The 17982-nt window shown below is 44.8% G+C and overlaps 1 protein-coding gene across 1 annotated transcript in view; it reads left to right on the top strand.

The window, feature by feature from the left end:
* RMI1 (recQ-mediated instability protein (DUF1767)) overlaps positions 1 to 17982 on the top strand; it is a 127759-nt gene that overhangs the window by 91323 nt on the left and 18454 nt on the right. The gene's annotated exons all lie outside the window — the stretch shown is intronic.

Raw genomic sequence — 17982 nt, 5'->3', positions numbered from 1 at the left:
CTCGGGCACGTTGGAATGCGGAGGCGCGGTCCGAGGTAACTCCTCCGGTGAGGTGGGTCCGGCGTAGCCCGAGGTGGGTCCACAGGGTCCGGAAAAAACTGGTGATGGTTGGCTGGCAAGGGAGGGGTCAGGGTGGCTGGGCCGAAGCTCTCAAGAAAGTGTCCCTGTGTCTTCTGAGCGCAAGAAGAAGAGCCCTAGCCAACGTTGGTCTGGGAAGTCAATGATCCCGGAGAGTGGACTAAATCCCCCACAATGAAATCTCCCATGGATCTCAAAGTATACTAGGCAGTGGCATATGTAATGCTTCTCTGTCTCAACCTTTGTGTGGCATAATCAGGAGATCCTCTCCTCTCTGGGTTTCCTTATGAGCTCCCCGGCTGTGAAGACACGCTCAGCTCTACTTGTCTCCACTTTGAGGTAGTGGGATGAAACCCGTATTTGGCCAATCGCAATCTGCATGGCATGGGACATGTGAACACTCAGGTAGTCAGGTTGCTGGATGAGTCCATCCCCAGTGAGCGTGAGGAAGTGATCTCTGTAGAAGTGCATCTTCGTTGGGAGCTCCGAAGGTGTGATCCATGTGCAATGGGTGTAGAGGCTGAGAAGATCTAACTGGATAACCTAGTTGGTATCCTCATGAGAGAGACGGAGAAAAGGGGAGTCCAAACTATACAAAAGGGGTGGTAGACGGTCCATGCGGAGCCCATATACTGAGAACCAAGTGGAAACTAAGGCATACCATACTCAAGTATGGCCCTCAAGTGCTAGTTGTCTGGAGGACTCCAAGGGCAAGCCTTGGGTACCTGTAGGGATCCATGTGATTGATGCAAGATGGAGGTATGTGACTGTTTGGAAGAGTGCATCCACTACTGCAGCTTGGATAATGTGGTATGGGACTGATGGTTTGCATACGGGAGAACATCATGACCTGGGGCCTCTCAACTCGGCGTCAATCCTCATTAGATAAATCTGGCCCCTAGAAGGTTGCTCCATGCATCAAGGCTGTTGTGATGAGAGTGTGAAAAAGCCAACCCTTCATCTTGGGCTCTTGGACATGTGCTTGGAAGAAGCACTACCACTCAAGTAAGCCCAAGGTTGCATATCCCCGTGAAGGGGCGGGAAGTATTGAAGACCATTACCTTGCACTTGCTGCCCAACCTCCCTCTCCTTCTGCCTGACCCCCTAGCCTTGCATGCAAGCTGCTCCAGCCACTCTCTTCATTGCCACACCTCTTGCAACACCCCCTCCCCCCGGGCACTTTTTCCCGTGTGCACTTCTTTGTCAGCTGCCCCCCTCCTTCCTACGGCGCCCTGTAACTGCCAGCCATCCGGGCTGCCACCTCGGCCCCTCTCCCCCTTCTCCTTCTCTTGCTCTTCTTTGGGGTGTGAGAGCCGGCCCTCTCGCCCCTCCTTTTTTTTCTGTTTCCGTTTCTTGTTTTCCCTCCTTTCCTCCCTTTGGTCCTCCTCTTGGTCCACTCCTTCAACATCGCCCCCCGACTTAGCCCTCCTCGCTCAACTAGTGTTGCGGACATTGATGACCCGCCTGGGTGATAGCTTCTGCACTTATGTCAGTGGCATGGTTGGTGAGATTTGTTGAGATTCAAGCTCGATGTCAGTGTGAGCCAGCTATGCTATGTGCTGGCATGCTAGGTAGGAACATGTGTGAGACATAAATGACCGCGTTGTCGTGACGTGGGCGGTGTCGTTGGGAAAGCGCGAGGCTTCTGGCTGTGAGAGTAAGTGGTTGAACTTCAAGGGGCAGCACCAACAGAAGCTGGTATCATCAAAGATCGAGTACCCAACTATACATGTGCATCCTCAAAGCCATTATTGGACACATGATGCATATAAAAAACTGACATTAACTTGGCATGTCTCATCTCATATGGCTTTGCATTCCAGAAAAATCACCTCATAGTATTCACATGGAAGATATACATGGCCATCATGGAGCATCAGAGGCTCAACATCAAACAAACTATAAAATCAAGGCAAACATAGACACCTCATATACATGACCAAACCAATCATCTTATGGTTCCAAAACCCAAGAAAAACCATAACATTATGACCTCATGATCAGCAGCAGCATCTTCATCTCGTGTAAAATATTTGGCCCATAATCTCCAAGTCTACCTCATCTCATTGCCCACATTCAGGAAATCTGTACCATCCCTAATCACTGCATCACTCACAGGAAAAGCTGCATGCACCATATTTGCAGGCATCCACTCCTTATGGCGAAGGAACTCAGCCTTGAACACTTCAATGGTTGGCCCATCTCCAAGATACTCAGCTGCTTCATTTTTACCTGCAAGCTGATTTTATCTGGTACTCACACCACTGGCGGAAAGCTTTTGCATCAGCTACAGTGAGGGAAGCTTGTGAACTCAGCATCAAGGCTGGTGCCGGCTCCCTTCAAATCACAAAAGCCATCTATTAAAGTCTTCACAGCGCCGTCAGCCCATCACTTCGAAGCCAGTCCGCCGCTGGCTTTAGCGCCAGGTTTGTTGCTAGGAGGTCTCCTTCTCCGTTGGCTCCCCACGATCACCAAGGCCTACACCAGCTTTCTCTTTGCCTGCCAGGCGTCCTTCACCAGAGAGGCGTCGTTTTTACAAGGCCGCAACCTACACTCCCAGTTTTCTGTAACCAGCCAGAGGATGAAACATACAGGATGATACCCGGCTTATTAGTGCTTGGAAACTTCATCTTTTGCAGGCTCAGCATTATCTTCTTCTACATTAGCTTTCCCATGCCAAGGCACCTGAGAAGGCCTTTCCACATGGGCCCTCTCGTAGCTCAGCAACACAAGGACAATCCAATGCTCTTTGCGCCTTCCGGTCACCGTCAACCCACTGGCTCCCTTCTCTGCCAAAACGACCCCCCCACTCACTACACACGGCGTCTCCCAGTCGAATCACCCCGAGCTCTGCTCCAGGCGGCAACCTGCTACGTCAACATCACTGTCCCTGCAGAATTCCCAGTCCTTCACATTCACCCGCCCCCCCTGCTCTTCCACGAGGCAGCTCCCTTTGACAACCTGGCGACTCCACTGTCTTCGCCAACTCTCCAGAAGAGCCTCGCTGGCGACTCTCTAAACTCCCACGTGGTTATCCTTTTTGGCCACGTTCTTTCTTTTTAATCTCTTTCCTTTTTCTTAAAACCTTATAGATGGCCACCATTGCTTTCACACCAATGCAAAGGCAACACCAATATTAATTGCTCCCCACTTTCCACACTTTCAAATGCAATCTGCAAGTGTCCACTCATTTCTTGGATGTGCACACAATTCAAGGCGACCAAACAGCTAAAACCACCTCCATCCAACCATATTCCGAACAGGCTTGTAACAAGCTCAACACCAAACCATTTCACCTGTACACCTGGCGATGCCCTCAAAAACAAAACCCTCCACACACCATACATCCCGTATGTACACAGACACTTAATCCCATGCATCTGGATGTGCATTTAATAACTTCACATGCATGGTTTCACACCATAGACGTGCTGTGACACGACATCCACCCCCTCTAAACCTGCACATCCTCTGGTATGTGCCACACTGGTCCTGTATCTTAGCAATCACATCTGAATGGTTCTGCTTTCCCACCTGGATCAAATACCAATCGCTTTTGGCATATGTGCCATTTCTTTTGCTCATATGAAGCCCTATCCTCACTTAGATTCTCTGCATATGCATGATTACCCTCATCATTCAAAGTGGGATGCTCTTCAAAATGATTTGCTTCAAAATTTTTCTCAGGCCATGTTTGAAGCCTTTGCACCACATATTGTATGGCCACAACAAGTAACAACTGCATTAACAGCATGGAACACACATTTGGTAACATCCCATCCAAATCTACCTTGCTTGGATCCAGCTCACCCACTGACAAACATTCATTCTTCTCATCCAAAGACGGAAAAGCATCAACACATACAAAGTCCAACAAGGCATCATCGAGAATAGCCTCCAGCTCTGAATCAATCTCATCACAATCATTTGGCTCACATAACACCTGCATATCCTCACTTGCAACCAACAGTTGACTAGCATCAAGCATAGAAGAGTCCAAAGCTGATGGGGATCTATTATATACCATGAAATCATCCAATGCATCATCTAAGATAGCATCCAATCCAGGATCAATCGCATTGAAGCCATTATCATCTTGCAATCCCACATGTTGATTATCATGAACATTCATACCCCCATAGCTATATCCATTTGGTTGCTCATATGCAGCCTCTTGAGGCTCTGTGACCACACTTTGCATATCCTGCATGTTATCTCCGAGTATTTCTTGATACCTGTCTGCAGATGGGCTTAGAATTATGGGTCCCTCACCCAAGTACCCTTGAATCTGTATGTCATTGAACCCTGCATGATCCAAAAAGACAGATTCAATTTCCCTCTCCAAATCATCATCATAAACAGGCTTCCAAGCTCGAGATTGTTGCTCACAAATGTGGTTGCAAGGTAACCCTGACACTGATGACATAGCATCACCCTGTTTATTGTTGGAACACCCTGTTAGCATTCCAGAATAACCCAAATCCAAAGAACCTTGGCAACCAGCTTCAGAAGCAACATCACTGTTGGAATCACCCATATCACTCACCCCCTCTTAATCAATCACACATACTTGTGGCCCATTTGCATATTCATGTACATCATCCTGCTCATAAGCATCATAACCAGATAAGAATGCAGTAATGATAGCATCTTCTTCTTGTCTTAGATCTTCAAACTCTGCAATCATGCTTTCAGCAAGAAGCATTGGTTCCTGCTGTTCTTCACACATATGATACGACACCTGAGGAATACCCTTCAAATGAGCACTTTCGTCATGAGAATCCTCAAGTTTACACAGCTTACATGCTTCACAGCCCAAGAAAAAACTATTAGCAATGTCCTCTTCCTCATGTACTGGGTCTTGAGCACCTGTCTTGAAGCTCTCTGAATCAAGTGTCTCCTTAAGCATAGGCATACACACATCATTCGGTATGATCATAGGACCCTGTATGTCTGCACCCTCAAACAAGGAAGACAGATTATACTTGCAGAGTTCACCCATTGCATCTTTATGAGGCTGTAGCAAAGCATCGCTTTTGTCACTGTGAAGGCCTTGTTGCTCACTAATGGCTTTTTGCAGTCCCAATTTAGCATAAACAGCCTCCACAATCTCTGTATCAGCCTTGAATAGCAATTGATTGTCCTCCATAAGACATGCATCGACAACCATTTCTAAATTGGCTCGGATTGTTGCTGGAACACTATGACAGCTCACATTATACCTGGAACTCGCATAAATAAGTGCATCTGCAAAATCACTCCATCGTTTGGAGTGATACTCTGCTAGTTCCAGCACTTTATCTTTTAAATCAGGACTTACAAGGTATGCAAAAGATGCAATCATCATGTTTTCTGGAACCCCTTGATTCTTCATCTCTGTCTCGTAACACCTTAGATAGCTCTCTGGATCGTAACCATCAAATATATTGACCCTGTCATACACCAATTGCACTGCAATTTCCACCGCTTCCTGAATTCGCTTTTCTTCTTCAATCTTCCTGAACCGCTCTTCAAGCTCTTTCATCTCTGCATATAAATGCTCCATTTTGCTAGCCATCTCTACGTACTCTCACCCCAGCGGTTTCACGTCGGGTTCACCAAAGCTGTCGTGACGTGGGCGGTGTCGCTGGGAAAGCGCGAGGCTTCTGGCTGTGAGAGTAAGTGGTTGAACTTCAAGGGGCAGCACCAACAGAAGCTGGTATCATCAAAGATCGAGTACCCAACTATACATGTGCATCCTCAAAGCCATTATTGGACACATGATGCATATAAAAAACTGACATTAACTTGGCATGTCTCATCTCATATGGCTTTGCATTCCAGAAAAATCACCTCATAGTATTCACATGGAAGATATACATGGCCATCATGGAGCATCAGAGGCTCAACATCAAACAAACTATAAAATCAAGGCAAACATAGACACCTCATATACATGACCAAACCAATCATCTTATGGTTCCAAAACCCAAGAAAAACCATAACATTATGACCTCATGATCAGCAGCAGCATCTTCATCTCGTGTAAAATATTTGGCCCATAATCTCCAAGTCTACCTCATCTCATTGCCCACATTCAGGAAATCTGTACCATCCCTAATCACTGCATCACTCACAGGAAAAGCTGCATGCACCATATTTGCAGGCATCCACTCCTTATGGCGAAGGAACTCAGCCTTGAACACTTCAATGGTTGGCCCATCTCCAAGATACTCAGCTGCTTCATTTTTACCTGCAAGCTGATTTTATCTGGTACTCACACCACTGGCGGAAAGCTTTTGCATCAGCTACAGTGAGGGAAGCTTGTGAACTCAGCATCAAGGCTGGTGCCGGCTCCCTTCAAATCACAAAAGCCATCTATTAAAGTCTTCACAGCGCCGTCAGCCCATCACTTCGAAGCCAGTCCGCCGCTGGCTTTAGCGCCAGGTTTGTTGCTAGGAGGTCTCCTTCTCCGTTGGCTCCCCACGATCACCAAGGCCTACACCAGCTTTCTCTTTGCCTGCCAGGCGTCCTTCACCAGAGAGGCGTCGTTTTTACAAGGCCGCAACCTACACTCCCAGTTTTCTGTAACCAGCCAGAGGATGAAACATACAGGATGATACCCGGCTTATTAGTGCTTGGAAACTTCATCTTTTGCAGGCTCAGCATTATCTTCTTCTACATTAGCTTTCCCATGCCAAGGCATCTGAGAAGGCCTTTCCACATGGGCCCTCTCGTAGCTCAGCAACACAAGGACAATCCAATGCTCTTTGCGCCTTCCGGTCACCGTCAACCCACTGGCTCCCTTCTCTGCCAAAACGACCCCCCCACTCACTACACACGGCGTCTCCCAGTCGAATCACCCCGAGCTCTGCTCCAGGCGGCAACCTGCTACGTCAACATCACTGTCCCTGCAGAATTCCCAGTCCTTCACATTCACCCGCCCCCCCTGCTCTTCCACGAGGCAGCTCCCTTTGACAACCTGGCGACTCCACTGTCTTCGCCAACTCTCCAGAAGAGCCTCGCTGGCGACTCTCTAAACTCCCACGTGGTTATCCTTTTTGGCCACGTTCTTTCTTTTTAATCTCTTTCCTTTTTCTTAAAACCTTATAGATGGCCACCATTGCTTTCACACCAATGCAAAGGCAACACCAATATTAATTGCTCCCCACTTTCCACACTTTCAAATGCAATCTGCAAGTGTCCACTCATTTCTTGGATGTGCACACAATTCAAGGCGACCAAACAGCTAAAACCACCTCCATCCAACCATATTCCGAACAGGCTTGTAACAAGCTCAACACCAAACCATTTCACCTGTACACCTGGCGATGCCCTCAAAAACAAAACCCTCCACACACCATACATCCCGTATGTACACAGACACTTAATCCCATGCATCTGGATGTGCATTTAATAACTTCACATGCATGGTTTCACACCATAGACGTGCTGTGACACGACAGCGTGTCCAGCTGGTCATAGTGTGTGGACATTAGCTAGGGTTAGATGTGTGTGGACACAACTCATTGTGTGTTGTGTGTATTATGGATTAGGGCATTATGCTTTGTGTGAGAGTGGAGATGGCTTCCCTCTATGGTTAGGGTTTGCAATATACATTAGGGTTTGCTCCTGTGTGTGTGTCTCCTCCCCTTCTACCGTTCTTTCAACATGGTATCAGAGCCTTGTGCTGTTTATTAGGGTTTATGAGTGAGTGAGAGAAGAGGGAGAAGAAGCTGTGAAGAGAAGCTGTGAAGCTTGCCATTGGAGCTGTGAAGCTTGGAGCACACCAATTACTATCAGATCTGAGAGCTTGGCTACCGGGTAAGGTCTTCTAAACATCCTTGAGCGGATTGCAGGTGATACAGGCAAAATCAAAGCAAGTTAGAGCAAATCAAAGCAAAGAAAATTTCTGGTTTTTAGAAGCTTTCTATTAAAGCTTGAAAGCATTGATGTATGGTGGAAATACATGCAAATCTGGCAAAACAAACATGTATCTGACAATGAGAGATGTATTGGCAACTCCTATGCAAGCCCTAAACTCATTTTGGAGCAATTTGGATGCATATGAATGTATGAAAATTTTTGGTTTTTGAGCTCTCACAAAACAGAGAAAAGCAAGTCAAAAATTGATGCATTTGGAGCGTGTTTTTGGTAAAAATCAAAGCATTGATGGGTCACACACTTGCCTAGGTGTGTTGGGCACTTAGTCCTATCATCAATTAATACTTCAAACACTCCCAAATCCTCCTACAGCAGGCGGCGCATTCTGCATAGGGAAACAGGGCAGTTTTGTGTTCATTTTGAAGCGAGGAGATCAAATTCTCATTGGTTGCTTGTTATATTTCACAATTGCTTTAGCAATTAGTTGCTATACACATTGGAGAAGAGGGCTACATGGTTGGTTTGATCAATTATGCTTAATTGAGCTGGGAATGAGCTGATTAAATAGGCTGTCCACTGGTTGCAGAGAAACAGAGCATTTTTAATTGAGCAATTAATCTTTGGTCTTAAACAATTGGACAAATTCCTCTTACATGGAGTTGGTGGACATCATTGCTAAGCTATTGAATGCCTGGTTGCTCAATTTGGACAAATATTGAAGAAATTAGAGCCATTTTACTACTGGTTTTTCCCAAAACAGAGAAAGGGGTTTTCAAAAATTGATATGTATACATGTCAGATGGTGTTGATACTCTACATTGAGGTTGTTTAGGTGTCAATACAAGTTGTCCATACTTGATTGCACCACTACATTGTGATTTGGAGCCGTGGAAGCGCATCAAAACAGGGTATCTCGGACTGCGTGAGTCAGTTCATCTTGGATGCATACAGGTTGATTTTCTACATCAAATTTGAAGATTTGTGATTACTTTGGAGTATCTGGAACACTCATTGGAGTGTGCTTGAGCTGAGGAAGGCTCGGTTACAGATTTGGATGAGTGCGGAAGGTGCACATTAAGCAAACAAGTCGGATAATCCAGTACAGATTGTTGGTGAAAAGCTGGATAGGAAGAACTTCCAGGCATGGAAGTACAGAATAAAAAGTTTCTTGAAAGGAAAAGGATTTTGGAATCTCATTACAGGTGTTGAGCCAGAGCCTGAGCTACCTCGACAACCTATACACAGCAGCAGGTTGTTGCTCATAAGCAATGGTCAGAAAGAGCATTCAAAGTGCTGCATTATCTGTCTATATGTATTTCTGATGCTATGCTCATACACATACAGGATGCTGAGAATCCCAAAGATGCATGGGATACTTTGGTCAAGATGTTTGATACAGATACGAGTGCTCGCAAGTCTCAGTTGCGACAGCAGATACATAATGTGAAAAGGAATAAGAGGAGCATCCATGATTATGTGCAAGAAATAAAGAAGTTTGCAGATGCATTGGCAACAATAAATACCCCCATGCCTGATGATGATTTGGTGGATATTACCTTGCGTGGTCTTGGCAAGGAATACAAATCTTTTGATACATCTATCTCAGTGAGGAGTACAGGTTTACCAGACTTTGATGAGTTGGTTTCACTCTTACTGGTTGAGGAAATCAAACTCAGTGATTCATTTCTGGATGCATCTACTAGTCATGATGATAACGGCAGAAATCAGACTTTCTATTCTCAGAGAGGTTTTAGAGGCAGGGGGAGATTCACATCACGTGGACGTGGTGGTAATGGTCGTGGATGGCAGGACAGGTCACCACAACAGAATTTTCAGCCTTCATATGGTGCTCGAGGTGGTCGTGGATATGCATCTCAGAGAGGCAGAGGTAACCCCCGTGGTAGAGGACGTTGGCAAGGCCAACAAAATTCTATGCAAGATGTGGAATGCCATTATTGTGGCAAATATGGTCATATGGCGAGAGATTGTTTCCGCAAACAGAATGATTTGAGAGGGGGTAGAGCACAACGTGGTGGTCATTATGGTAGAAATTATGCACAACATGGTGGAAACTATACATCAAGCAGTAATGATGGCACTGTAAATCATTTGTTTGTCATGAAGCATGTTGTGGGATCAATGATGACAAATGCTGAGAATGATGATACATGGTATATGGACTCAAGAGCATCAAACCATATGACTTGTCATGGTGAATGGTTTGAGCATATGAAGCCTATGGATGTAAAAGGCTATGTGGAGACAGGTGATGATACCCAGCATGTCATTACACATGTTGGAAGTGTACCATAGACAAAGTCTATGTCAGATGTGTTGTATGTGCCTTCTATCACAAAGAGCTTGGCCTCAGTTGGTCAAATGGTGGAACAGGGATTACAGGTTCGTTTCAACGAGCATGGATGCTTCGTTGAAGATTTCAAACATGGGTGTAGAGTAATTGCTAAAGGCAAGAAAGAAGGCAGATTGTTTAAGCTGGATGCTGGAATTCCTGAGCTAAAATCAACCATGTTCTCTAAAAGCAGAAATGTGGTAGAGGACATTGATATGTGGCATAAGAGGATTGGACATGTCAATATACAAGGATTGAAGAACATGCAAACAAGAGGCATTGTCAGTGGATTGCCTAGATTTAAATATGATGGGAATATGCATGTTTGTGAAGCTTGTCAGTTTGGAAAGCAGGCAAGGTTGAGGTTTCCTAGAGAAGGAAACATGAGTAGCAGGCCACTTGAGATCGTATATATTGATGTATGGGGTCCTGCACAAAACCCATCTATCAAAGGCAGTTTATACTATGTTACATTCATTGATGATTTCAGCAGGATGACATGGATATACTTTCTCAGAGAGAAGAGTGAAGTGTTGGAAAAGTTCATGGATTTCAAAGCTTTTGCAGAAAAGCAATATGGCTGTTGGATTAAATGTTTAAGGACAGATGGAGGTGGTAAATACACCTCAAAAGCTTTTGAGCATTTCTTGAGGAAGCATGGAATAAGAAGACAATTGACTTGTAGGTATACACCTCAGCAGAATGGTGTGGCTGAGAGAAAGAATAGAGTCATATTTGAAGTAGCTAGGGCAATGCTCAATGAAAAGAGCATGCCAGGTTATTATTGGACAGAAGCTTGTGCTACTGCAGTGTATATATTGAACAAAACACCTACAGCAGCCATTCATGGAAGCACACCAGAGATGCGGCTTACAGGTTATAGGCCAGACATTGGACACCTCAAAGTTTTTGGATGCATAGCTTATGTACATGTGCCTGATGAAAGAAGAAGGAAGTTGGATCCTAAGGCAGAAAAATGTGTATTTGTTGGATATGCACAGGATCGAAAGGCATACAAATGTTACAACCCACAAACTAGACAAGTGGTCATCTCACGAGATGTGGTGTTTGATGAGCTTGCTAGTTGGTACAAAGCAAAAGATGAGGGTGTCATTGAGTCACTTGAAGCAGATGTGCCTGTGAACTTGCCACAAGCAAGTTCTAGTTCTACTACTATGTCTGGGCCAGCAGGAGAAGCTGAGAGTAGCAGTGTACGTCCATGGTCAGGACGTTTAAGGCATGAGAGTGTGAGCACTGGGAGTAGTGCTATGGATAAAGGAAAGAAGAAAGTCGAAGGAATTGGAATCACAGGTTATGAGTCATCTAGTTCAAAGAGTTTGGATGAGGAGCTTGGCATACCTGTTTTACGCACACCTGGTGCAAGGCAGGATAGATATGTACCACCACATGCTAGAGTTACAGGTGTTCAGAGTGACCCGCAGGCATTGCGGAGATCCCAGAGAGTCAGATATCCAGTTGACAGATTGACATATCGAGATTTTGCTATGCATTATGCATATATGACATCTATGGTGAAGCATGTGGAACCTACATGCTATACAGAAGCTATTGGAGAGCATGCATGGGAGAAAGCAATGGATGTTGAGATGGACGCATTGGTCCATAATGACACATGGGATTTGGTTGCATTACCAAAGGACAAGAATGTTATTGGATGTAAATGGGTTTACAAAGTGAAGTGCAAATCTGATGGTTCTATTGAGAGACATAAAGCAAGATTGGTAGCAAAGGGTTATGCACAGACCCAAGGATTGGACTATGATGAGACGTTTAGTCCAGTGGCTAAGATGGGCACAGTGAGAGCAGTCATTGCTATGGCTGTAGCTAATGGCTGGGAAATGCATCAAATGGATGTCAAGAATGCATTTCTAAATGGAGATCTAGAAGAGGAAGTGTATATGGCACAGCCAGAAGGGTATGTACACCCAAGATATCCCACTCACGTATGCAAATTGAAAAAGGCATTATATGGTTTGAAGCAAGCACCTCGTGCTTGGAGTGATAAGATGAGCAGATATCTTATCTCACTTGGTTTTCAGATCTCTATAGCAAATTCTTCACTTTATGTGAAGAAGACAGAGCATGGGATTGTTTTACTCGTCATCTATGTGGATGACTTGATTATCACAGGTGATCATGGTGCAGATGTGATGCATGTCAAGAAAGCTTTGAGTGGGCAATTTGACATGAAAGACCTTGGTGAGTTGAGATACTTTCTTGGAATTGAAGTGGTCAAAGATCATGCAGGTACATGGTTAGTACAGCGCCAATATGCATTGGATATGTTGGCAAAATATGGCATGACAGGGTGTAAGCCTATGAGTACACCTTTGGAGCAAAATGTGAAGTTGCGGGCTGATTATGGTGAGGAGCTTGATGATCCATCTATGTACAGAAAGATGGTTGGTAGTCTCATATACATGACTATCACACGCCCGGATTTGAGTTATGCTGTGGGGCTAGTAAGCCAGTTTATGCAGAGCCCTAGAAAGCCTCATTTGGATGTAGTGAGACGCATTATGAGATATGTGAAGACCATTGCACATTATGGTCTACTTTATGAGAGTGGTAAAAGCTTGGACATACATGGCTACACAGATGCTGATTGGACAGGTAGCTCATATGACAGGAGGTCTACTAGTGGTTATGCTTTTACACTTGGAAGTGCCGTGGGGAGTTGGAGTAGCAAGAAGCAACCTACAGTTGCTTTATCCAGTACAGAGGCTGAATATAGAGGTGCAGCCATTGCTACTTGTGAGGCAGTATGGTTAAAGGATCTCTTGGCAGATTTATGTGAGCCTATTGATGGCAAAGTTGTCATTCATTGTGACAACATGAGCAGTATACAGTTGGCCAAGAATCCAGTGTTTCATGCGAGGACCAAACACATAGAGGTCCATTATCATTTTGTCAGAGAGAAGGTGCTAGATGGTACAGTTGATCTACAGTATGTGAAGATTGAAGAGCAGGTGGCAGACATCTTTATGAAGTCACTTAGCAGGGAGAAGTTTGAGTACTTCTGTACTATGTTGGGAGTACATGGAATGAGCTTGAGGGGGAGTGTTGAGAGTCTTGATATCCCAAGCTCATCTACATCTTCATCGGCAGTACATCATGAGCTTGAGAGGGGCTGTTGAGATTCAAGCTCGATGTCAGTGTGAGCCAGCTATGCTATGTGCTGGCATGTTAGGTAGGAACATGTGTGAGACATAAATGACCGCGTGTCCAGCTGGTCATAGTGTGTGGACATTAGCTAGGGTTAGATGTGTGTGGACACAACTCATTGTGTGTTGTGTGTATTATGGATTAGGGCATTATGCTTTGTGTGAGAGTGGAGATGGCTTCCCTCTATGGTTAGGGTTTGCAATATACATTAGGGTTTGCTCCTGTGTGTGTGTCTCCTCCCCCTCTACCGTTCTTTCAACAAGATTATGGTTGATATGTCGCCAGTGGATGACAGGTTGTGTGACTGCCACTTTGGAGTACTAGAGTTATGGCATAGTTATAGCGCTAGCTCATATAGTCGGGTTTACACTATGGACTGACCATTGTATGGTATTGTAGGAGAGTACTTTCCCTTATAGTTCTTGCTCTCTCTTGTGTGTGTGTGTGTTTGCTTGCAAGGAACTCAAGCTCTCCCTCTTCTCCGCATTCTCTTTATGGTATTAGAGTTCCGGTTCATGTGAGAGCTAAGAAAGCAAGCAAGAGGCAAGAACAAAGAAAGCAAGGAAGCAGTACACGGGTAAGATCATCATCATCTCTTTTCCTTCTTGTTCAGGTACGACATCCCTTGGGTAGGCTTGGGAGCTATACATCTGTGCTGGAGGAGTTGTCTTCGTAGGCTTGGAGGTGCCTATAAGGTATGTAGTACTTTGTACTGAAGGTTTGTGCTCGGAATCGCGTTTCGGGTACGTTTCAACCTCCGTTTAGTCACACTGCAAGGTGTTTTCGGCAGTTCCGAGAAGTTTTTGTTGAGAACTGTCTCTGCGTTGGTCACATTTGGTGACATACAGGTTGTGCTGAAGTATCATTGCAGCAGTCACAAAAGATACTGTTGTATTATAGGTTGCATATAGAAATCGTCTGTTTGCAGGTTTTTGGTTGTTGCAGGTAAACATGTCTGACGGACTCAACCAGATTGTCAGTGAGAAGCTGGACAAGAACAACTTCCATGCTTGGAAGTTCAGAATGACTAATTTCCTGATGGGTAAAGGATTTTGGGACTATGTCGAAGGAGACAATGAGGAGCTTCTAGAATTGCCTGAAGAGAATGCCACTCTAGCAGATGTAAAGGCATTCAAGGATTGGAACTAGGGTGCAAGGAAAGTTATGTATTGGATGTCAATCAGTGTCATAGACACAATGATAGCATGGTAGAACTTGGTGCAAATGTTCCAGACCAATACGAAGGCAAGGTTACTGCATAGTGTGGAGAAGAAAAGCATGTCTATCAATGAGTATGCTTTAAAGATCAAGGGCATTGTTGAATCCCTTGTTGATTTAGTAAGCGTTTGTCTGAATGCGCTTGGCAAAGAGTACAAGTCATTCCAGACCTCCATTGCAGTCAAAGGTAATGCTCCCAACTTTTGGGATTTGGTGTCTAGTGTAGAAAGTGGCTTGCAAAGGAGAAGAAAAAGAAAAGCGGCATGGCTATAGATTCTTCTTCATCACCTGTAGTGACAGATGATGCGTCAATAAATCTTGTGCAGGATGAGTGGACTTTTCTTATTGTAGTTATGATGCATCATTAGAGCATATGTCTCTCAGTGTCAATGAAAGACACGACACATAGTACTTTGACAGTGGTGCTTCTAAACACATTACCTCACAGAGGAATTTGTTTAAGAAGCTTATGGCTGCCTCTCTGAAGGCAAACCGGTAACATGTGCAAACATTTCTTCTTATTGAGTTCAGGGTGTTGGTGCGGTGATCCTCACAACAAGAGATGGTGTAGACTTATGTCTTCCAAATGCATTGTATGTGTTTGGGATTAAGAATAACTTGCTATCCGTCTCCTCTTTTGCTAAAAGAGGATATGTAGTAAACTGGATGACAGGTGCACAATCAAAGACCGTGAAGCTGGCTATGCATTAGTCACATCTAGCACATTGTACCATGGGTTATATGAGGTTGACAAGTTTGAAAGAAGAGAGCATGATGCTCGTGTGGCTTTACCACTCTCACTCCTGCCATGCAAGAGGCAGACTTATGGCATGTTCATATCTGGCACATTGTACCATGGGTTATAGGAGGTTGACAAGTTTGAAAGAAGAGAGCATGATGCTCGTGTGGCTTTACCACTCTTACTCTTGCCATGCAAGAGGCAGAATTGTGGCATGCCAGGTTTGGGCATGTGAATTATGGCAGTCTGATGCTATTGCAAAGGTGTCAAATGGTGCAAGACATGCCTCATGTAGAACTACCACTAAAACATGTATGTGAAGGGTGCATATTGGATAAGATGCACATAAATGCATTCCCAAAATACGAGTCAACAAGAGCTGTCCGCCGAAAATTACAGTTTGTGCATAGTGATGTGTGTTGTCCTATGTGGACACCGTCTATTGGAAAGCATGTAAACTTTGTAACCTTTATCGATGATTACTCCAAATTTGCTTGGATGTATCTCTGAAAGAAGAATCTGATGTATTTGCATGTTTTTAGCATTTTGTGGCACAAGTTGAAAATGAAACAGGTTGTAAAGTGCAGATCCTTCGTACAGTTCGAGGGAGGGAATACATGTCCATTGCCTTCAAAGCTTTTATGGCAGAAAAGGGCATAAAGCATCAATGCACAAAGCTATGTTCTTCTCAACAAAATGGTGTTGCTAAAAGAAAGAACATGTCATTGATGGAAATGGCTAGATGCATGGTTAAAGGCAAAGGCTTGCCTTACAAATTCTGGATGGAGGCAATTATGTGTGGCACACATGTGTTGAATAGATGTCCTACCAAAGCATCGAAAACCATAACGCCATATGAGGCCTGGCACGAGAGGAAACCTAAAGTTGATCACTTTAGAGTTTTTGGATGTATTGCTTATGCACATGTACCTGAGCAATTGTGAGGTACTTAAGAGTTTTTGGATGTATTGCATATGCACATGTACCTCACTAATTGTGATGACAAAGCCACTATATTTGTGGGTTACAGTAGTGGCAGTAAAGGCTAGTGTCTCTTTAATCCTTCCACGCAAAGGATTTTGAATAGTAGAGATGTTGTGTTTGCTGAAAATTTAGACCAGCCATTGCCTGAATTTTTTGGACAGCCACCTTCAAGCCCACATAACATGTTTGAAGGACTTCTCCCTTTGGGAATTGATGGCACAACAGATCAGCCATCAACTTTTCCTAATGGACAGCATCTGGGTGCTCAAAAAAAGCCCATAAATGAGCTCATTACACCTCAAAATGTAGAGAAAGCAGAGGAGCAAGAGCGGACTGCAACGAAAGAGGCTAGAGTTGTGCCTCGTTGGCTGCTCCATACCTTACAGAAGGGCAAGCTTTCAGCTCCACTTGGTAGCAGGACACGAGATCATAGTTACCAGAAACGGGAAATGGAAACAGAAACAGAAACGGCACTCCCCTTGGAAACGGAAACAGCTAGGAAACGGCACATATACTTGATAAATTAAACTATAGAACCAAAAACTAGTAATTACAAACTCAACAGCGAGACTTTCTCAAATTTGCATAAAGGTAGAAGCTACGAGCAGCGTGAAAGGCAATGGCAACATGGTAGAAGAAGCGCGCAACACTACCATCCACCTCCTTCTTTGGGTCCCATCTACTCTGAAGTGTACTCTGCCTGGATCAAACAGTATCCCTCGTGCCCACTGCTGGTGGTGGTGCACTAAATGGACTTGCAGTGGGTCCAAAGAATGATGGCATTCCACCAAATGAAGACCTAGTGGTTCCAGAGATTTGTCATGAAGTGCCCACATATGTGGAAGGATCTACTCCCACCCCTGCTCTCCGAGCCGATGAAGATGTGTTGGAAATAAGTGCACACTAGGTGTACTATTTCTCTAGTCTAGTTTCAGTTGAGTCTTTGTGTCTTGAGTCTAGTGCCATGTGGCACCTCTACATTTATCCCATAAGTCAGTCTACTCAATCTTGTACTTCTCACCTATATATTGTAGGTGTCACATCAATGAAAGCATCAAGCTTGTGTCTTGTCTACACTCATCTCAAGGTAACCTTTGGTCTTTCAGTCTTGTTATCATTTCATTTCTAGTTTATTGCTTTCATATTTTTTACATGGTATCAGAGCAAGGTTTGCTCCCCTAGTCTTGCCACTACCCTGCTGCTGCCCGCCATTCTCCCGGAGCTGCTCCCATTTCTGCCCCGCCATTTGCTGCGCAAGCCTCTACATCTGCTGCCCCCCCTTTCTATACCTCTTCATCAAGATTGGATCTGCACAGCTGCTCTGGAAGACGCCGTTCTGCTGCCTATCTGCACAGATTTCTGTCTGCTATTTTCTGCGTTGTATCTGCCCCGACATCTGCTCCTGCTCCTGGCCCCCGTGCTGCTCCTGAAACTCTGCGCCATCTTCTTCAACAGGCTGCACTTCTCCAGGAGCTGCCCGAGGTTCTGCAACAAATTCTCCACCTCTGCTCGCTCTCCGGTCTCTCTAGGTATCGTGGCCCTGTACTACATCTCTCTCTATTTG

The sequence above is a fragment of the Cibotium barometz genome, chromosome 4 (assembly GCF_041138505.1).
Source record: "Cibotium barometz isolate CiBa-2024 chromosome 4, ASM4113850v1, whole genome shotgun sequence".
Taxonomy (NCBI): domain Eukaryota; kingdom Viridiplantae; phylum Streptophyta; class Polypodiopsida; order Cyatheales; family Cibotiaceae; genus Cibotium; species Cibotium barometz.
Note: the sequence above shows the minus strand (reverse complement) of the source record. Positions and strands in the feature narration are given on the sequence as shown.